Below are 22855 nucleotides of genomic sequence, written 5' to 3' on the forward strand. Positions count from 1 at the left end.
TACCGCACTTGGCGTGGTCAGAATGCTACACTAATGCTTGCGCATACTTCTCATTATTCTATTGGGATCAAGGTGAGGCCATCAATGGGTGACAATAATGAAGGAATGCCAACAGATGCCAAGCACCCCAGGGCTGCTCGGGAGCAAATAGGGTAAGAAGATTTTTGGCAAAGTTACTATATGTCATTTTTTTGTCACAGTGCTTAGTTCTGTCACCATGTACTTAATCCCAAGTGTTGTCCTGTCTGTTGAGGGTTTTATGTGCAAATTATTTTTAGTTTGAAATCACAGCATTTGTTTCCTAAGTTGTTAGTATGGTTGAATGTTACACAAAATTGCTTATTTTAAAACTTTTGTTTACACCACGTTGGCAACACTCTAAGCTGTAAAAGAGAAGGCAAAGGCTTTACTAAAACTTCAAGCCACCAATGAGACTACATATTGTCTTTTCATCAATGTGCAAACAAGGCATATAGTATGAATCTCTGACAGTCACATACCAATGCATATTTACATGTAAAAAGTCAAATCTCTTTTGTAATGACAATGGTCTTCCAAATCTGCCTTTTGGAGGTAAATGGCACTTCACAGACATCCCATGGGATAATGCTAAATTACATTTGTTAGAAGGGCTCTGATAAAAACATTACTGCATTTTCTACTGGGCAATAACTGATAGCGATATGTAACACAAGACCACAAAGTAGAAATATTCAAAAAATTAAAAACAATTCTTCAGTTTTGAACTGACCAATTCTTCAGACTACTGTACATGCAATTCGTTTGAGCCACTATAGGTCATATGTCAATTTGACTTTGTAAAAACAAAATACTTTACTCACCTCTGTTTTTGCAATGTCTTGTCTTCAGCAACACTTTTGACTGTTAAATAAAAAAACAACATGTTACTATTAAAAGAGCCAAAATGAGGAATGACTTTAATCTGAACTTGTGTCACAAATATTTTCAAATAATATAGTCCACAAAAGACATAAAACACGTTTTTGAGTACCAAATATATTTTGCAAACCCTGATAATACTGCAATAACATAAAAAGCTAGGTGCTTAACTCAAAAATGTTTTGTTAAATATACAACCAGAAGTGCAGCAATCGTGGAGCCTTGGCTAGTTTTGTTATCCAGCGTCTTCAGGAACCCACAGTGCGATCTCCGCACTTCTGGTTCCAATTTAATGTCACGTCCAACCTGAAAAAATGCATGTGAAATGCATGCCAGCTCCGACATAGTGGAGCGACGCTATTAGCACCTGAACTAGGCTGTATACATTAGTGCCGAGTCTGAGCACTATTCCATGTGAGTGCAAACTAAACTTTTGTTTTTATCTGCTAGTTTAAATAAACAATAATAATAATAAAAATAATACACTGTAAAAACCTTTTTGCCATGCTTGATGGTTGTCTGTGACCATCCCTGGGGAGACGAATGAAGGAGAGGTAAAGTGATTATGGAAGATTATTGGCGTAATTTTGGCAGATATCCTCAGGCATAATAAACAGCACTTTCTGATCTTTATTAATATAGAAGTCATCGTCTTTTGGTGAGTGTGGTGTTTTTATTGTGGTGATGGTGATCGCTGCTGTCTGAAGAATCAAGGATAGAACAACTGCAATATTTATTCCACATGGTGTGGGGCAGGGGTGGACTGACAACTCATGGGGCCCCCAGGCAATAGGGGATCATGGGGCCCCTGTGTCCTCGCCCACACTCAAACCACACACAAAAAAGCCTATGAAAGGTACCAGGGACATCTCATGGGGCCCCCTACTGACCCCGGGCCCTCGGGCAGTGCCCGAGTCCCCGAATGATCAGTCCGCCCCTGGTGTGGGGACTGTTTAATTGATTTGTGGACATTTGTTTATATAGATTTCATACTTGGTTGTATATATAACAAAAACTTTCTTGTGTTAAAAGCCTACCTTTTTATGTTATTATTTGTTGCAAGTGTCATTTACATTTTTTCACATTTGTTCATAATATACAGGGAATGCACCTTTTTTGTCATAATATTAAACCTGATAATACTGTTTAACAGCAGCATATAGCTTGTGCAGAAAACAGAGCTGTGGGTGGAAACCATTAGGTCCACTCTCTACATACTACTTGCAGAAAGCTACCAGAGGGGTGGATACAAAACCAGTCGCTCTGCACAGAGAGAGAGAGAGCAGTAGTGAATGGTCTTTATTACAGGAAGTTATTGAACAGAGGCAAAGTGCAAGAGTTGTTTCAGGCTGGATTGTTGCCCAGATTTAGAAGAAATACACAAAGAACACCAAAATTCAGGTAACCCAGAACAACATTGCAGCAAGTGAGGTCAGACCAACTTCATTTCAGAGGTTTAGAAAATATTTATGGTAATGACTAAGTATGACAGCCTGATAGCCTAGATGTTCCTCAGTACAGACTTTTATTTCATGTTAACAGTTTCTTCAGTTCAAATACTTGCTAAGCTCTATATTCACTTTGCCATCTTTGGATCTGTAAAGTATTGTATATGTTCATGTTAAAGCACTTCATTTGACTTTATTCTACATAGAACATTTCTCAGTGTTTCCTCAGGGAGCTCAGTGCACTAACCTGGTTTTCTCTTTATTACTAAGAATGGGAAAAAATTCAGATGTTCAAGGAAGTAACTAAAATGAAATAACTGCATGAAGTATGTCCACTGAGTTTAGCACCAATATATATATGCACTATATCCAATATGAAAGACAGCATTGAGCCTAAAGTGAGTGTTTTTGGGAATACCTCCAAATAAGAGTTCCCAGATTACCCAGACTGCTAACAAAAGCAAATAGAATGGATTGGTACAACAATGCCTAGACAAAAAAAAAATGAACGGATGGGTTCTGTTCTTTGTATGTATTTCAAAGCATTGTTAGCAGTATTGACTGGAATGTAGCTTAAAAGTAACATTAAGCCATCATTAAAAAACAAAAAAAAAACATGGTATACTTACCTGTTCTTTGCAATGGTTTGCACAGACAAGCCCCGAACCTCCTCTTCTGGGGTCCCCCGCTGGTATTCCAGGCTCTACTTCTGTGGCAAGTGCACCCATGAAAAGCTGCTTTCTATGGGGGCACCCTTGTGAGCTCACACCCAAGTCGCCCTGTCTGCATCTATTATTGTATCTCTTTGTTGCTCCAGAAGGGAGTCTTTGCACTTTGCCACTTTGAAATTTCACTTGGACTGCTACCATAGGGATATATGGATGCTGCCCTGGTAAATTATAAATAGAGATGAGCGAATCGAACCAGGCGAACCGGAATTCGATACGAATTTCAGGAAAAATTCGATTCGCGTCGAATCCGAAATTTTGCCTACTTCGGGTGCGCGAATCGAATATTTCCCGATCAGCCGGCAAAAGTGTCCCTGCAGTGAGCTCCGCTATTTCTGACAGTTCTCTGACAGAAGGAACACATGTTTAGCGGTTGAAACATTGTATCTATTAGTTTCCATTTAGGATACAGATGTTTCAACCGCTGTACATGTGAAGAAGCTGTCAGAGAACTGTCAGAAATAGAGGAACTCTGCACATACACTTTTTGCCGGCTTGGAATTATTCTTATTTTCATCCTACTACTTCTTCTTCATCCTCATCCTCATCCTCTTCTTCTGAGGATGAGGATGAAGAAGAAGAAGAAGAAGTAGGATGAAAATAAGAATAATTCCAAGCCGGCAAAAAGTGTATCTGCAGAGTTCCTCTATTCTGCAGATACACTTAGAGGAGCTCTGCAGATACACTTAGAGGAGCTCTGCACATACACTTTTTGCCAGCTTGGAATTAATCTTATTTTCATCCTACTTCTTCTTCTTCTTCTTCATCCTCATCCTCATCCTCAGAAGAAGAAGAGGATGAGGATGAAGAAGAAGAAGAAGAAGTAGGATGAAAATAAGAATAATTCCAAGCCGGCAAAAAGTGTATGTGCAGAGCTCCTCTAAGTGTATCTGCAGAGCTCCTCTAAGTGTATCTGCAGAATAGAGGAACTCTGCACATACACTTTTTGCCGGAAACCGCTGTATGGAGGGAATGTCCCAAAACTGTCAGAAATAGACTATTTCTGACAGTTCTGGGACATTCCTTCCATACAGCGGTTGAAACATTGTATCTATTTGTTTCCATAAATGGATCCATTTATGGAAACAAATAGATACAATGTTTCAACCGCTGTATGGAGTGAATGTCCCAGAACTGTCAGAAATAGGCTATTTCTGACAGTTTTGTGACATTCACTCCATACAGCGGTTGAAACCGCTGTATGGAGTGAATGTCACAGAACTGTCAGAAATAGACAGAAACTGTCACAGAACTGTCCTTCTTCTCATCCTTCTCCTTCTTCTCATCCTTCTTCTCATCCTTCTCCTTCTTCTCATCCTTCTCCTTCTCCTTCTTCTCATCCTTCTCCTTCTTCTCATCCTTCTTCTTCTCATCCTTCTCCTTCTTCTCATCCTTCTTCTCATCCTTCTCCTTCTCCTTCTTCTCATCCTTCTCCTTCTTCTCATCCTTCTCCTTCTCATCCTTCTCCTTCTCCTTCCTCATCTCCAAGGGCATTTAAATTAAAGGTACAGTGTTCTGCACTAATTTAAAGGCTCTCTGAAGCCTAGAAACCCTTTTTATAAGTTAACTTCGTAGCGAATTAATTCACATCGAATCGAATTTCTTCCTGAAATTCGGCGAATCAGCCGAATCGAATTTTTGAATAATTCGCTCATCTCTAATTATAAACATTAACTATAAAAAGGTGAACGTGACTCTCTTAAAATCTTGTCTGCTTCTCTTGTCAGTAATTGTAAGTGCTGAGATCCCACCTCCAGAGTCCAAGTAACTGCTAAGTGGTTAAAATTGGATTGACCATCACTTGGATAAAGCTTCAATATATACTGTCCATCAAAAAACACTATGTTCTATTGTTGTATATGAAGAGACCATGTAATTCTCCCCCATACTGTTGTCTTTTTTATCAAGTTGTGAGCATTTCATTTTATTAGGATTTTTTTTTGTACAAAATTTCATTTTTAGAGATTCGAATGTACACAAATCTGCAAATAGGCATAGTAATGAATGTAAACAAATCCGATAAAAGTTGTAACAAAATTAACAAATGCATTTCTTTTATTTGTTTAGTTCATGATGTGATAGTAGTACAGGCCCATGGGAAAATTAATTACATTTTTTAATTAGTTTCCGAATTCGGATAACGAATGGATCCAAAAATTTGTTACATCCATCAATTTGGATGCACATGACGCCATTCGACATTGCCCAACCAGCTCATGCCATTTCTCTTGGTGGGTTTGAATAGCGCAAAAAATATCAAATCCAGCCAATTTAATAATATAACAAATATGTAGCAATATTCTGGAAAAACTGCAAAATTTGTTGAATTCACCCGGACCAGAAAATATATGAAACGAATGGCAAAAATATTAAAGGAATTCCTAAAATGAATTGGTTCAACATAAGGAATATGACGAAATCCTTTAATGAACAAATGCATCCAAAACAAAATGAAATTACATGACATGTCTACTTTTATTATGCTCATATTGTGCAACAAGAAAATTTACCAAAGATAATTTTAGACTAGTAAATGGAGTGGCTGGAGAATAAATATATGGTTAAGCCTAAAAAAATGAGTCCACTCCTACTGGTAGAGTGGTCTCTTGAAAACAAAGGAGACTGATCTATCTATCTATCTATCTATCTATCTATCTATCTATCTATCTATCTGTCCGTCTGTCTGTCTGTCTATCTATCTGTATATTTAGTGTATGCTACATAAATGTATGGTACATTAGATTTTGGTGGTACTGACCCAGAGAGTAGTGCTCTACCCTATCTTCCATGCCAATGTCTAACTTTCTTACACCAAATATACCAGCTCTAAAATCCTAGCATCAGAAACTTTAGCCTGAGCAAATGTAACCACTTTTTATAAATGTAAAGTTGAATTGTTACAGACATAAAATCACATACATGCTAAAATCAACCTGTCTTCAAAGTATTGTAATTCATTTGTGGGATCTGCATTAGTAAAACAATTAGCTTGTCTGTATAACAGTGCTGTACATCTGTCCCTAGATTTATTCTAAATTGTAGTAGTCAGCATTACAGCAAAGAGAAGCATTTTCAGTAACCGGAAAAAAAATCTGTCTTTGGAAAATGGCATTTATTCAAGTGATATAATGCATGTCTGATGAATGGAGCAAATCAACGAATGAAAACTGCAGATGAGCATACACTGAAACAGAATTCCTTCTTGATCATGACAGTGCTGACATAATGATCAAGTTAGACGACTGATCAAATTGCTGCTGATATAAACTTGGTGTTATTGTTATTTTTGGTGCCAATTAACAACATTATTTTAAATGTCATTTTGTAAAAATTGGAAAGGATACTTTTAACTTCAAGCTAAAAATTACAGCATTTTTCCTAGAGTGTAATTTAAAATAGTTTGAAAAACCAGCAAAGTAGATTACAAGAGTCTGTAAAAATATATTTTCTTACAAAATGCATAAAATAATTTGAATGCTTGGTGTGTTTATTTCTTTTGACCTGTGCCAGACCACAACAAGCTTGAGACTTCTTTAGCATAGCTAGGTTATGTGCTACCTGAAAACACTGAAAATGTTATTAAACCTATTGTGGGCAAAATGCTCTGCCTCAGGGGCAGACTGACCATTCGAGCACTCATGCACCCAGGGGGGACTGACCATTCGAGCACTCATGCACCCAGGGGGGACTGACCATTCGAGCACTCGGGCACTGCCTGAGGGCCCGGGGTCAGTAGGGGGCCCCATTAAATGCCCCTGGTACCTTTTATAGGCTTTTTTTGGGTGAGCTTTGAGTGTGGGCAAGGACACAGGGGCCCCATGATGCCCTATTGCCCGGTGGCCCCATGAGTTGTCAGTCCGCCCCTGCTCTGCCCCCATCCAATTCTGGGTATTGGTATAGGGATACAAGTAATGCATCCTTGTGCATCATTCCCCCTTCCCTATTTCTATTTATCTAGTGGTTTACCTTTTCTTCCTTTCTGCCAGGGGCGGACTGACCATTTGGAAACTCGGGCACTGCCCGAGGGCCCGGGGTCAGTAGGGGGCCCCATGAGATGCCCCTGGTACCTTTTTCATAGGCTTTTTTGAGTTTGGGCAAGGACACAGGGGCCCCATGATCCCCTATTGCCCGGGGGTCCCATAAGTTGTCAGTCCGCCCCTGCTTTCTGCATTACTTTTGCACTAATGCTGCAATTTCACATGTTAGATTCCAACAGCTAGGGTTCTTACCAATCTCTTCTATACAGGGAAACCCCTCCATTCTCCTATGTGGCTTGTGATGGGAGTCCTTTGGGTGGGGGGCCCATGGAACCCAGCTCACTTTGGAGAGGTGGGGAGACCCCTGTCTCAGCTCCCCATATCCCTCATATGTGTAAATCACCCTGTGCCTGTTAGGGGTACAGGGTGATCTGTCCTAATATTGTGCAGACATGTCTAGGAGATAAGTGGGGTGGGGGTTGTGGATTGTTTGGTGTTATGTGGTTGTATCCCATTGTTCTATTGTGTGTCTCGTTTGGGAGCAAACTATTATGGGATATAAGTGTTTATGTGTATTAGCTTAGTGGGGGGGGGGGGTCTCCAGAAGCCTTCCCTCCTGATGGGACTGTCTGCTGCTGTGAAGTTTGAATACCTGTGTGTTTCCTGTTACTAAATGTAGATTGCCCCACCCTGTGTCATTATGCAGGGAGGGGGGATTGTCCCCTGAGTGTATACATCTTGTATTTGTGTTCAAATAAAGTAGTCTACCTTCTGGCTTACTTCAAATCTGGTGTCATCTGGATCTTGGGGTAACAATAGCCAAAGTCACTGGTCTCGTGTTCCAGAGCCTGAGAAGCAGCTGCTTGACGGAGATACCCAGTCGTGGGTGTCTGGGGTCTGTTACATGGCTTATTACCCTTTACCCACCTTGGTGGAAAGTGACGATTTAATACATTTTCTTTATGGTTGAATGTCGACTTGCATGATGCTCACCTTTCATTCATCTTGGGAATCTGCTGTGTGTGTGTGTATGTGTATATATATATATATATATATATATATATATATATATACACACACAGTAATACCTTGGATTGCGAGTAACTTGGTATGCAAATGTTTTGCAAGCCCAGCAAACATCCTGCATTTCGTTGTAGGGGGCGCGTGCGAGGCGTGCGACTGCCCTACCCGCAGCGCCGATCGCGGTCAATCACCAGATCCCAGCCAGTGATTACCCACCAGAGCCTGGTGACTTCTGGCAAACACTGATAGGGAGGACGGCTGCATTGTTTACAGTGCAGCTCTCCTCCCTGTCAGTTTGAGTACTCTGATCCAAATGGATGAGCTCCACCTTCCGGATCAGTGTGCTTACAGTGAAGCACACCCCCCTGCCCCCTAGTGAAACACTCCCCTCACACAGTTAACCCTTTGATTGCCTTCTAATGTTAACCCCTTCCTCCCCAGTGCCATTAGTAATTAGTAATTTACACATATTGGGATTTTTTTTTAGCAAAGACATGTTGCAAAATACATTTTGGTTGAAATTTATGACGAAATTTTATTTTTTAATTTTTTTACTGGACATGTTTTATAGCTAAAAGTCCAAAATATTGTTTTTTTTCTCAAAATTGTTGGTTTTTATAGTGCAAAAAATAAAAACCGCACAGGCAATCAAATACCACTGAAAGAAAACTCAATTTGTGAGGAAAAAAGAACGTAAATTTAATTTTAGTGCAGTATTGCATGACCGCGCAGTTGTCAGTGCAGTCAGTGTCAGTGTCAATGCAACGCCTTAACACAAACCGCTTATGTAAGCACTTCCTGGCTGCCTTATAGCAGAAATACTGCTACAGGGTGGCACGGGTGCGCAAAATCACATATATATACACTGTACGTGAATCGCACTCCTGTGGTTTTCACGCCACTCCCAGATAGCATCAGATTGCCAGTCAGTACACCAGTAATCACATTTAACCCCTTGATTGCCAGGAACAAGCTCATACACAATAAACCTCCATTGCTAGTGTCTGAACGGATCAATATCTTTGATCAGATCAGCACTATACCAACGTTCACATTAGTATAGTGTCTCCAAAAACGCAGCATTAGGGGGATCAGCCCCGGCACCTGCCAGCACCTGTGTTTAGCCCCTATGCTTACCCCCCCTTCTCCCCCAGCAAGTGCAGTGTCAGTAGGTCACTGTCACTTGATACATTGCGCACAAAACCGCAGTGTTTGCAGAATCAGGCCTGATCTCTGTTAGCACTTGCCGGTAAATTTGGATGACTCTCATATGCAGCAGAGTGCCAGTACTAGTGCCGCACTACCTTTTGGTGAACTGGCGAGCACCAGCGGCCTAGTACATACTGGTCTTTCACATACCAGCACTGCAGCATCACTTGGTGACGTGGTGAGTCCCATAAGTGCAGTACAAGCTGTTGCGGTGGCGAGCACAAGTAGTGTCCCGCAACCACCAAGAATTCACACACAGGCCCATAGAGCCCCTAGTATCCTTCCGGATGTACTTGCAAATCCTGACTGGCAGCCCACAAATTCTGCAGCACTCGTACTTCCCCCATTCACTGCCCAACCTGGAATTCAGGTGGAAACAGCAAATTTAACTACTCCCTGTTTTTCTCAGAATATCTGTATGCATTGATTGTGGATCAAAGCAATTTATATTCACAACAATTTATCGCCGGCAACCCAAATTCAAGCTTTGCCAGACCATTCACATGGAAAAACATTACGATTTCCAAATTTACATTTTTTTTGGACCTTCAACATGGGCATTACTAAAAAAAATTAATTGCGGTTGTATTGGTCCACAGGGGTAACCCTGAATTTGACCGGTACCACAAAATTCGGCCCCTCATAAATCATCTTAACCAAAAATTTGCAGATGTCTATACTCCCCAGCAAAAAATCTGCGATGATGAGTCCCTCATTATTTTTTCTGGCCACTTTGCATTCAAACAATTTCTCCCCAGCAAGCGTGCCAGATATGGGGTCAAGATGTATGAGACTTGTGAGAGGGCAACAGGCTATACTTATAAGTTTCAGATTTACGAGGGAAAATATAATCACATGGAGCCCCCCGTTGCCCAGACTACATGGGGAGTAGTGGCAAGATAGTTTGGGACTTGGTTTCATCCTTTTTCCATTTGTGGTACCACTTATACGTGGACAATTTTTATTCAAGAGTGCCACTATTTAGACATTTGTGCAATCTTGGAACTGGTGCATGTGGCATCGTGCGACCTAATGTGTGCCCACCATTAGAAGTGGGTGGATGCAGGGCGGTATATTCTAATGGTGGACATACCACACGCTTTTTCTGGCAGAGATTTCTTCTATTTTTTTCATTCAGCCCACAAGCTGCATACAAAAAAAAAAAAAAGAACATAGCATATATACCCAACAAGGACCAGCGATGTACTGGTACATAACTGGATTTTGAATGGTTATACCAGGATGATGCCTATGGCTGCAGGCATCATCCTGGCATCATGTTTTTCAGCCAGCAATTGGCTTTCATATAAAAGCAATCCTAGTGTCTAATTAGCTGCAGGATTGCTTTTACAAGCAGTGGGAGATGATGCTCCAACTCTGCCTTCCACGGCCTTCTCGGGCAATCCCGTGCCATTAAGGGAACTTGAGAATGCAGCCGGTGTTTCTGCCAGCTGACCATAGAGCTGACTGGAGACCAGAATGGTGCCAATCATCTCTATAGCCTAAGAAATCGGAAGCTATTTCATCACTTCAGTTTCGCAGGCTATAAACAGCACCATTTGTAATTTTGGAAAGCATCTGATCACACCGATCTCGGTTTGATTAGATAACGTAAGGGCAGAGGACATATCTAGAGTCTGATAGACCCCAGATTTCTAAAAAAAAAATATATGACAATGCCCATTGAAGTTATAGGGGATATTTGCATTCCTTGTGATAGCATTAAAAGTGATTTAAAAAAAATGAGAAATGAAGGGACAGTGTAAAAATAATAAAAAAAAAATCAAAATAACTTACAAAAAAAAAGCACCCTCACCCCACCTGTTCCGGTATGTAAACAGTGGTTGAACCATGCATGTGAGGTATCGCTACGAACGTCAGATCAAGGGCAGAAATTCTAACACTAGAACTCCTCTGTAAATCTAAAATGGTAACTTTTAAAACATTGCCTATTGATATTAAAAATGTATGCAGTTTGTCGCCATTGCATGGGGCATGCGCAGTTTTAAATCATGTCATGTTTGGTATATATTTACTCATCATACCATCATCTCTTATATTTTACCAAATAATTCGCCAATATATTGTGTTTTTGTGCATTACAAGTAAAAAAAGTGTATTTTTATTTTTAAAAATTGCGTTTGAAAAATCGCTGTGCGAGTACGTGACATAAAAAATTGCAGCACCCACCATTTTATTCACTAGGGTGTTTACAATATATAATGTTTGGGGGTTTAAATTAATTTCCTAGCAAAAAATATAGATTGTTTTCATGTGAACAAAAAGTGTCAGAAAAGGCTTGATCTTCAGGTGGTTAGAAGAGTGATGTGTGGCATAAATTTCCAATGCTGGGCATAAGACGACCCCTTTTTGGAAAGTAGACACCCCAAACTATTTGCTGAGAGGCATGTTGAATCAATAAAAGAAATACATTTTTTCCAAGTTTTTGGAAAATGACAAAAAAACATAAAATTGTCACTTAAATGATTTATTGCTCACACATGCCATGGGTATATGTGGAATTACTCCCCAAAATACATTCTGCTACTTCTCCTGAGTATGGGGGAACCACATGAGAGAGACGTTTTGGCAGTCGAATTAGTGCGGCGCTGAATAGCAAAAAGAGGCCTGGTCATTTTGGGGGGGGGTAAATCCTCTGGAGGGCAAGTGGTTAAAGAAGAAAGAAGAAATAAGGGGGCTAGATGCAGCAAAAGGAGCCACGAGAGTATCAAAGCAATGGCCACATGTTCTGCAAAATGTAGAAAAGTTACTTCTCGTCTGGATAAACGAGAAGCAACTAGCAGATGATATGGTGTCCGAGAACATTATCTGCGAGAAGGCAAAGGCCTTGTTTGCCGACCTTGTAAGTAAACTGCCACGTACATCGACAGAAAACAAAGAAGGCTGCAAGGCGAGCAGTGGATAGTTTGATAACTTTAAGAGGAGAAGTGGCATCCATAGTGTTGTGAGGCACGGAGAGGTTGCTAGTTTGGACACTAAAGCAGCTGAGGCGTTCATTGCCGAGTTCCAGCAGCTCTTGGTTTCCCAGTGTTACCTGCCGCAGCAAATTTTTAACTGCGATGAGACAGGGCTTTTTTGGAAAAAATTGACAAAGAGGACCTAGATTACAGCAGAAAGGAATGCAATGCCTGGTCACAAGCCCATGAAAGACTATTTCACCCTCTTGTTTTGTGCTAATGCAAACGGGGATTTAAAAATCAAGCCCTGCTGATGTATCATTCCAAGAATCTTCGAGCCTTCAAGAAATGCAAGGTGCAGAAGAGCAAGTTAAACGTTATGTGGAGGTCCAACAGCAAGGCTTGGGTCACACGTATCTTGTTCGTTGAGTGGATCAACAAGGTCTTTGATCCTACAGTGAAGAAATACCTTGTAGAAAATAATCTGCCACTCAAAGTCTTGCTGGTAATGGATAATGCTCCTGGAATTTGAGTTAATTAAGGTCAAGTTCCTTCCTCCTAACACCACTCCACTACTCCAGCCCATGGATCAGCAGGTAATTTCCAACTTTAAAAAGCTTTACACCAAAGCACTATTTCAGTTATGCTTCGAGGTGACCGAAGGAACAAACCTTACCCTCCGAGAGTTTTGGAAAAATCATTTCCACATCGTGAACTGCCTCAAGATCATTGATAAAGCCTGGGATGGAGTCACCAAGAGAACCTTCAATTCTGCTTGGAAAAATCTGTGGCCTGATGGTGCTCTTGACATGACTTTAAAAGCTTTGCTCAAGAACAGAAGCCGTCAGTTGTCAGTGAAATTGTGTCCTTGGGGAAGACCATGGGACTGGAGGTGAATGAGGATGACATTCAAGAGCTGGTGGAGGAACATGGCCAGGAGCTGACCACAGACGAACTGGTGGATCTACATCGCGAGCGACAGCAAGAGGTTATGAAGGAGATCTCGTCTGCAGAGGAGAATAAAAAGGTAGAGGAATCCCTCACTTCAAATGAGATTAGGGAGATGTGCAAAATGTGGGAAACAGTGCAAAATGTTGTAGAAAAGCACCACACAAATAAGGCTGTAGCAGTGCGAACGATAAATCTGTTTAACAACAATGCAATGTTACATTTCCGCCAAATCCTCAAAAGGAGGCAAAAGCAAATATCATTGGACAGGTTCCTTGTTAAAGTCACACAAAAAGAAAAAGATTCCAGTGAGCCAACAGATAGCAGTGATCCCGTTAGTGATAGACGTCCTACACAATAACCCTCATCCTCTCCCCTCTCGTTTCCCTCACACCAGCCACATATCTTTTCAAAGGTAACATATTAATTTGTTTTATTTTTATTTTATACTGTACAGTATTTTGTAATACTGTAATAATTTTTTTAAATGTATACAGTAAATGGTTGTTTAACAAATCACCCGAATTTCCATTATTTCTTATGGGGGAATTTGCTTTGATATATGAGTGCTTTGGATTACAAGCATGTTTCTGGAACTAATTATGGTCGCAATACAAGGTTTTACTGCATATATATTGTAAGCCACAGTTTAAGCATAGTATCATAGAAGACCAAGTGCTAGGTCCCATATGGTATACTGTATGTAGCTCTATAAGCCCGAAAATGGTTCCTGGCAGCTGTATAAGACACTTGCAGTAGTGACAACATTTAAAATCAGGAGAATACAGCGCTCAGGAACACTGGGAAAAAAATATCCCAATAAGAATCCTTGTAAAAACTCTATGGGGAAGTCACACAGTCATTTGCCCATATGTTGCAATAAAGTTTATCCAAAAATGTAAAAAACAGATGAAAGCAGAAAATGTAAAACGTAAGTGGTTCCAATTGCAATCCAATCATCTTGATAAATTGATAAAGCTCATGAGGGTGAAACGTGTCATCATGGCAACCTGACTATTTGCAGCCCAACCCGACATCTTGAGGCATGCTTCCGCCCTTCTCCTAGGACCTGGATGATGTCACTTCTGATGCACCGTAGTGCCTGTTCAACAGAGGGAATCCCTACACAGCATGAATGTTCCTCTCTTCACCAGGCTACTGAGACTTCTCAACCTAATGGTCCAGCAAGGCTTGACAAATCTTCCACCACCAGCCAGGAGGGTCTGGTAATTGGAACCACTTTAATTTTACATTTTCTGCTTTCATCTGTTTTTATACATCTTTGAATAAACGTTATTGCAACCTATGGGCAGATGACTGTGAAACTTCCCCACAGTGTTTTTACAAGGATTCTTAATGGGATAATTTTTTCCAATATTCCTGAGCGTTGTGTTCTCCTGATTTTAGTTTATTAAGTATCACTTTAAACAAAATACTTGTCTGATATCTGTACTTTGTTCAATATGGTTATCAAAAATATAGTGAAATATTAGAAATATATAATAACAGATGCAGATTTTGCTATAATATTCACAACCAATCCAGAGCTTTTTCTCACAATTCTTCTTTTCCACAACTAGATGCCCACAGTCTGATGGCATCATTCAAGCCACCTCCATTGAGCCTAATTCAGCCTGGACCTACCCCAGCCTGTGACTGCATTGTTGAAGTAGAAGCAGAACAGTGATGAACTCGTCTCCCTTTCACTTTTCTTTTTCTTCCTATCAGCACATGTAATGATTCACCCCTTGTGCTGCTTTCTTTCTCATTTAATGACATATTGATAAATAAAAACTGCAGTCATTTGTGTCCTTTATAAATGTCTAGAATTCAACTTTTAAAAAAAGTTTAGTTTGCCTCTTCCCATAAATGGACACTGGAATACGAGGCATATGTGCTGGTATCTCTAGTTGAAGACTCATAAGCATATATAGATCCCTACCATCACTATGTAGATGCTTTAATGCTTCAAGAAGAGGGCCCTAAAATTGTTGCCCTCCTCTCCAAACAATATAGTTGTTTGTACCAATAGTGCCACTTAAAAAGGGGGTATGCCACAAATTGTGGGGGTAGAGGCAATTTACTAACCTATTTAAAACTGGTCTCCTGGGGGCCTAGTAACACATAACTAAACCTACCGATTTAACCATTTCCCAAAAATGTTATATTCAAGCCTGTCACAGTTGCTTTTACTCTCAGACGAACGGCCAGGCCATCAAATGGCTGGTGTCACAATTGATCACATTTGTAGCACATGGTAGTTGCAGATCAAACAGAGGCTAAGATGGCAGATTCCTCGGCTGTAAAAGGAAAGGAGGGTTTAGTTCTGCTTTAAGTACTACTGAAAATGAACAATATTTTCCAAGAGTCTTAACTCTCTAGGACTGTATCACAAATTTGCTGCAGCATTGTTGTTTTCTTTTGTAAAAATGGTAAAGATTTGGGCACATCTTTAATCATAGCATTACAATGGAACTACACTGCAACTGAGCAGTACAAACCAAAAACACTGTTCAATTCATTTTTTTCTATTAAAAGCAAACTCTCCCATTCATTCATGTCTCCATGTTTTATTCTGCTGAGAAATCACTTTGAGAAACACCTCTGTAGCATTTCTGGCCATGGCCATCTTAAGTAAGGACAGATGAATTTACTTCCTGGAATCTGGAATCCATCTACCCTTAGCTCAAACAGGAGGGTGTGCTTAGCTGAGAAAGCTCCTCCCCTCCTGAAGACTCCTGAAATGTATGACATCATTTTTCTAGACATGGAAACCAGAAAGTTACTTAAAAAATATAATCAAAAAAAAATGTTTAAAGCAAGTAAATGTAATATACTTTCCTATCTATTTACTAATATATGCGGCATAAGGATTACAAATAGTCAACGTTGACTGAGAAAGTGAAGTTCCACTTTAAAGTGCCACTAAACTCTGGTTTAAAAAAAGTATTTTCAAGTATTTATTCTCAACTCAAGGGGACTTCCTGTTTGAGGGTTTTTATGTTCATTCTCCATATTCTCACTAGAGACTATGGACTAAGGAATGTGTATGTGCATAAAGCAGCACATAGGACAACAACTACCATCACTGTTTATTCCAAACAAACAGAAGTGAGAGGGAAAAGAAGAAGATTGGGAGCTTACAGAGGATGTTACAAGGAGGGAGAAACACAGTAAGAAACAATGTGGTCAATTCACTAAAGGTTACCACATGCGATAACATGGTCACGTGACTCATTTCCATGCAGTAACAAAATGTCTAATTCACAAAAATAAACCCAATTCTGTGGTACGTAAAGCAAATTTAAAAATGTGTTGGTAAATACTGTAAAAAAAAAAATGCAGCAGGCTATTAAGTCCAATTCACAAACAGAATAGAAACAAAAAAAAATGTGATATTTTCACCAGGGTTTTGCTGGCGGTATCACATGCAGTATTGTTTTAGATGCAGCAAGGGGTCTGGTATGGATAAATTGGCGTGGGGTCCCACCCAGATCCATACCAGACCCAAAATCCCTCAGGATTGTGAGGAAACCCGCACGCCATAGTTTTTCTTTTGGTGTGGGGTTCCCCCAAAATCCATAACAGATCTAAGGGCCTCAAATTTTGGTGTGGGGTGTTCCTTAAAATCCATACCAAACCCAAAGGGCCTGGTATGGATGGGGGGGGGGCACTTGATTCCCATCATTTATAATTGCTGGCATGTTTTGTTTTCATTCAGTTATCAGTGGGACACCCGCTGACAGCTGATGAGTTATCCATTGTTAAGGACACCGCGTCTGGCTTCCATAACAACCAGCTACCGTGCGTTAAATTACCGCATAAAAATATGCAGTAATTACCGCAATACAGATATTTTTTCCACAACAGTTATTTACTGCAAAATTCTTGGTGAATTGCACATTTGCAAAAAATTTACCGCAGTCATTACTTAACTCTTAGTGAGTTGACCCCAATTTCATGAAAAACATACTACAGTGTATATGTACGCCCCCCCCAATACTTACCTGAGCCCCATCTTGATCCAGTGATGTGCATGGGAGCAGTGGCTCTTTCGGTTCTCTCCTTCTTCATTAGCTGAGAGACAGCAGCAGGAGCCATTGGCAGTGAGGAGGGAGCTGGGGGCGGGATTTAACCAACCTCTGTGTGTCTTACACTCAGGAGTGAGCATGCACGAATGTCCCCAGAGCAAGCAACTTGCTCAGGGGCACTCATCAGGGGGAGGGACCAGGAGTGCTGATGGGGGGACCCAAGAAGAGGAGGCTTGGGGATGCTCTGTGCAAAACCATTGCACAGAGCAGGTAAGTATGATGTGTTTAAAAAAAAATACTTTAAGCATCTTTTAAAAATGAAGTATCGAGCAATCAGTTAAAGTGTTACTAAACCCAGGACCCGGCATTCACTATATCTGGTCTCCCACAGTACACAGAACATGGAAATGCAATTATTTTAGTAAATATAAACTGCTAAATACCTTTTCTTACCAGCAGTTAGAGCAGTCTTGTGACTTCAGCAGAGCACTGGTTAAAGCTTGTAGGAGGAGTTTTCTTTCTGCTCTAGGAGGATGTGAAAATCCTGACCCTCTGTCTGGACAGTGTTGATTGGCCCTGTGCTGATCACATGCACTCTCCCCAGAAAAAAAAAAACCTCTCTAGCAATACACACCAAACTGAGCATGTGCATGTGACTACGAATTCAGTCTGTATCAGGTGGTCATTTCGACAAGAGGAGGGGCAGAGAAGAAAGGATCAAACAGCCTTTTTACACAGTGCAGAGGATTAACCCCTTAGGTTCCACAGTGCGTATAACAAGCATGCTTTACTGCATACACAGACTGATTTTACTGTTGTGGGTTTAGTAACACTTTAAGCTTTGAAGCTTCTAGTATTTGCCTATGTATGCTGAGCTTCCGTTTAGTTAACGTAATTAAAAGCTAAAAATATGGCAAGTTCTACAGAACAAGACAAAGAGATCACAAATCACTCAGTTAAAATCTACCTACGAGACATGATGGTACCATCAAGATGTTAGTTTTGCCATCGCAGTGTGCTTTCACCATATGCAGGCATGTTTATATGCAAATTCAGTGTCAGAGGATTGTGGATAATTGTAGCAATTAGAGCACAGATTACCAACAGAGGGTCTGAGCGGAAAGCCAATCATCTGTCATGTAGTGAATAACGAACACTAGCAACACTTGTAAACGATGTTTAAGACAGCAGGGAATGTCCCCCATGATCCCAAACCCACTCCAGAAGAGTCATCAACACCAATGATTCTGGTTACATCCCTGATTTAAAACTCATACTTCTGTGCTTTGTATTTAGACACATTTGAGAGCAAAGGCAATTAGCTTGCAAAATGCATCATCAGAAAAGAAAAAAAACAAGACTCTGGCATTTACTAAGCTATTCAATCAAATATACAGTACAGTGATTATTTCCAATCATAGTTTGCTCAATTAGGAAATGCTGGGTGTTCAACAGGTAAACAGAAAGGTAAATAAAAGCCAAGTTTCTGCAATAAGTGCTGCAAAATGGATTTCTGTCACCAAGAAACTGCTTAATGGACACGTGTCTTTTCAATATAACTATGTAACAAAAATCAGTGAACAAAAAAGAAAACTTCAGTAAACCCCTTTGTGTTCCATAATAAAGTGACGAAGCAAATGAATGGATTGTATAAACAATCTGACATTCTCTAATCCTAATTTTCAAAACCCTTTTAGTTCTGCCAGTGCGCTGTTTTCCACTTTTATAAGCTTTGCGATAATATATTTTGTAGAATTACTTACTGACAACATGCTATAAGCTTAAAGTGATGCTAAAGGTTGTCGTTTTTTTCTTTTAAAATTAACAAAAATGTCATACTTACCTGCTCTGTGCAATGGTTTTGCACAGAGCAGCCCTGATCCTCTTCTTTTTGGGTCACCCACCAGCGGTCCTGACTCCTACCCCCAGCCAAGGGCCCCCCAATAGCAAATCCCTTGCTATGAGGGCACTCAAGCAGGCTCGCTCTTGAGCCACGCTCCTGTGAATGGACATTGTCCATTCATACCCAGGGCATGACCCAGAGAATGACTCTGCCCCACCTCCTGCTCTCTACTCATTGGCTCACTGGCTGTGATTGACAGCAGCAGGAGTTACTGGCTCCCACTGCTGTGTGAACCAATGAGGAGAGAGAGAACCGGGACAGCCATGGCTCTCATACACATCACTGGATCGAGATGGGGCTCAGGTAAGTAAAAGGGGGGCTGAGGGAGGAGCTGCACCCAGAAGGTTTTCTTGACCTTAATGAATAGAATGCATAAAAAAAAAAAACCTTCTCCCTTTAGAACCACTTTAACCATAAAAAAGACTTTATAGTAATAATTTGCTATTGCAGGCTACATACAAGACTCATTCCCAACTTCTCTGTCCAAATGTAAGCATTACCAGAAGTCTGTGTGTAACAAACAGGGATGAGCCAAATGTACCTGGGTCCAGTTTTAAGTGGGTTCCTCCAACCTTACTGAAGTTTTGGTGCTGAAACCCATTGAAGTCAATTTGAGCAGAATGTTAAAAAAAACAATAATGACCATGGCTAATAGGCAAGGGATTCCTAAACAAATGGATCTGGGCACTGCCCTGGGGAACATAAAAAAATTCCATTTGGAGAGGAGCAGCGATTTTAACCCCTTCCCACTGAATGTACACATACAGTATACTGTGGCCTCATGGAAGTGGGTCTTCATCTGCATATTGTGTTTATGCTCCCAACACGGAGACTGGGCTCTTACCGAGAAATAATGAATCCAATACTAAAGATTGAGATTTATTTTTAGTTTTTTTATTTCAGGTACTTGTATAGCGCCATCAATTTACGCAGCACTTTACATATATATTGTACATTCACATCAGTCCCTAACCCTCAGGGGCCGTACAATCTAAGGTCCCTAACTCACATTCATACATACACATACTAGGGCCAATTTATACAGTATCCAATTAACCTACCAGCAAGTCTTTGGAGTGTGGGAGGAAACCAGAGTACCTGAAGGAAACCCACGCAGGCACAGGAAAAACATGCAAACTCCAGGCAGGTGGTGCCGTGGCTGAAATTCAAGCCAATGACCTTAGTGCTGCCAGGGGGATGTGCTAACCAGTCGGCCACTGTGTTGGAGGCCCAGTCCCTAATCACCCCATCACTGTGATATCCTCGGATTGGTTCACAGTGACCATTCACTATATAGCCCACCCATGTGTTTGTTTGTTTTTTCTCATCTTGAACGGAGAGAAAGATTGCATCTTTTTCTCCATGCTATAGGAGAACAATGTAAACAAATAATTGACCAGGGTTTGATCTACAGTTGCAAGAAAAAGTATGTGAACCCCTTGGGATTACGTGGAGTTTTGCATGAATTGGGCATAAAATGTGCTCTGAACGTCATTTAAGTCACAACAATAGAAGAACACAGTCTGCTGAACATAATACTACACAAACATTAGATGTTGCCATGGTTTAATTGCACATAACATGTAAACATTCACAGTGCAGGGAGGAAAAAGTATGTGAGGCCCTAGCTTAATGACTCCTCCCAGAGCTAATTGGAGCCAGGAGTGAGCCAACCTTGACTCCAATCAGTGTGATGATATTGGATGTGTTGCTGACAGCTGTCCTGCCCTTAAAAAACACACACCTGTTTTGGGTTTACTGGTTTCAAGAAGCACTGTCTGATGTGAACCATGCCTCGCAGAAAAGAGCTCTCAGAAGACCTACAATCAAGAATTGTTGACTTGCATGAAGCTGGAAAGGGTTACAAAAGTATCTCCAAAAGCCTTGATGTTCATGTGTCCACGGTAAGACAGATTGTCTACAAATGGAGAAAGTTTAGCACGGTTGCTACTCTCCCTAGGCGTGGTCGTCCTGTAAAAATGACTGCAAGAGCACAGCACAGAATGCTGCATGAAGTAAAGAAGAATCCCAGAGTGTCAGCTAAAGACCTACAGAAATCTCTGGCACATGTTAACATTTTTGTTGACACATCTACAATAAGGAAAACATTAAACAAGAATGAAGTACATGGGAGGACACCACGGAGGAAGCCATTGCTGTCCAAAAAGAATATTGCAGCACGTTTAAAGTTTGCAAAAGAGCACCTGGATGTTCCACAGCACTACTGGCAGAATATACTGTGGACAGATGAAACCAAGATTAAGTTGTTTGGGAAGAACACTCAACATTATGTGTGGAGAAAAAAAGGCACAGCACCCCAACATCAAAACCTCATCCCCACTGTGAAACATGGCGGAGGGACCATCATGGTTTCGGGCTGCTATGCTGCCTCAGGGCCTGGACGGATTGTTGTCATTGATGGGAAAATGAATTCCAGAGTTTATCAAGACATTTTGCAGGAAAACGTACGACCATCTATCTGCCAACTGACGCTCCGCAGAGGATGGGTGATGCAACAGGGCAATGTCCCAAAGCATACAAGTAATTCTACAAAACAATGGCTGCAACAACACAGAATACGCCTTCTGGAGTGGCCCAGTCAGAGTACTGACCTCAACCCGATTGAAATGCTGTGGAATGACCTTAAGAGAGCGATTCACAGCAGACATCCCAAGAATATTGCTACACTGAAACAGTTTTGTGAAGAGGAGTGGTCCAAAATGACTCCAGATCGTTGTGCAGGTCTGATCTGCAACTACAGGAAAAGTTTGGTTGAGGTTATTGCTGCCAAAGGAGGGTCAACCAGTTATTAAGTCCAAAGGTTCACATACTTTTTCCTCCCTGCACTGTGAAAGTTTACATGTTATGTGCAATTAAACCATGGCAACATCTAATGTTTGTGTAGTATTATGTTCAGCAGACTGTGTTCTTCTATTGTTGTGACTTAGATGATGTTCAGAGCACATTTTATGCCCAATTCATGCAAAACTCCACGAAATCCCAAGGGGTTCACATACTTTTTCTTGCAACTGTAGGTCAGTTTCAGGTTTAGGCTTATAGTCAAAAACTTTTTAAATTAGTATCAGTGTCAGTGTTTGTGTGTTTTAGGTAGGATTCAAAAAATAACACAGTATATAGACATATGTGGTCAGTAAATAATATAGACATATGTAAACAAAGAGTTGCTAGATCAGGGTTTGATCTAGGTCAGTGTCAGGTTTAAGTTTAGGGTCCTTTCACACAGTTTAGCAGATCCGCTTGCTCAGCGAAGGATCTCTCCGTTGATCCCCGCTGAGCAAGCGGATGACAGGTCTGTGTCTGCTCCGTTACTGCAGAGCGGACACTGCTGCTCATTCTCCTCTATGGGCAGTCGGATAAAAACAGATCGCCTGTCCGTTTCCATCTGACACGATCTGACGGACGGAAGGAGAATTGGATCCCCATCTGTTCATTTTTTGCAGATCGGATTGGATGTCAACAGGTGTAAACGGACACATGTCCATTTACACCGTCCGCTCCATAGAGGAGAATGGAGGTTCTGATCGAGTCCACCTGAAAAACGAGCAGGTGGACCCGATTGGAACGGCCATCTGAAAGAGGCCTTAAGAGTCAAAACATTTTAGTATCAGTATCAGTTAGTGTCAGTGTTTGTGTTTTAGAAAGGATTAAAAAAATATTATAGACATACAGTATGTGGTCAGTGAATATAGAAAACTCCACTCTCCAAACCAGCCCCCATAACCTGTGCATGAGGATTGGCTTCAGCCTAC

The 22855-nt window shown here is 40.8% G+C and overlaps 1 protein-coding gene across 5 annotated transcripts in view; it reads right to left on the reverse strand.

The window, feature by feature from the left end:
• LOC149452722 (poly(rC)-binding protein 3-like) overlaps positions 1-22855 on the reverse strand; it is a 1138846-nt gene that overhangs the window by 398481 nt on the left and 717510 nt on the right. For all 5 annotated transcript variants that reach the window (XM_089689053.1, XM_089689056.1, XM_089689055.1 and 2 more), the window contains one exon: positions 843-882. The gene's annotated coding sequence lies outside the window, so the exon portion shown is untranslated. The remainder of the gene's footprint in view (positions 1-842; positions 883-22855) is intronic.

The sequence above is a fragment of the Staurois parvus genome, unplaced genomic scaffold (genome assembly GCF_062004578.1).
Source record: "Staurois parvus isolate SC_StPar_1 unplaced genomic scaffold, SC_StPar_1.0 ptg000468l, whole genome shotgun sequence".
NCBI lineage: Eukaryota > Metazoa > Chordata > Amphibia > Anura > Ranidae > Staurois > Staurois parvus.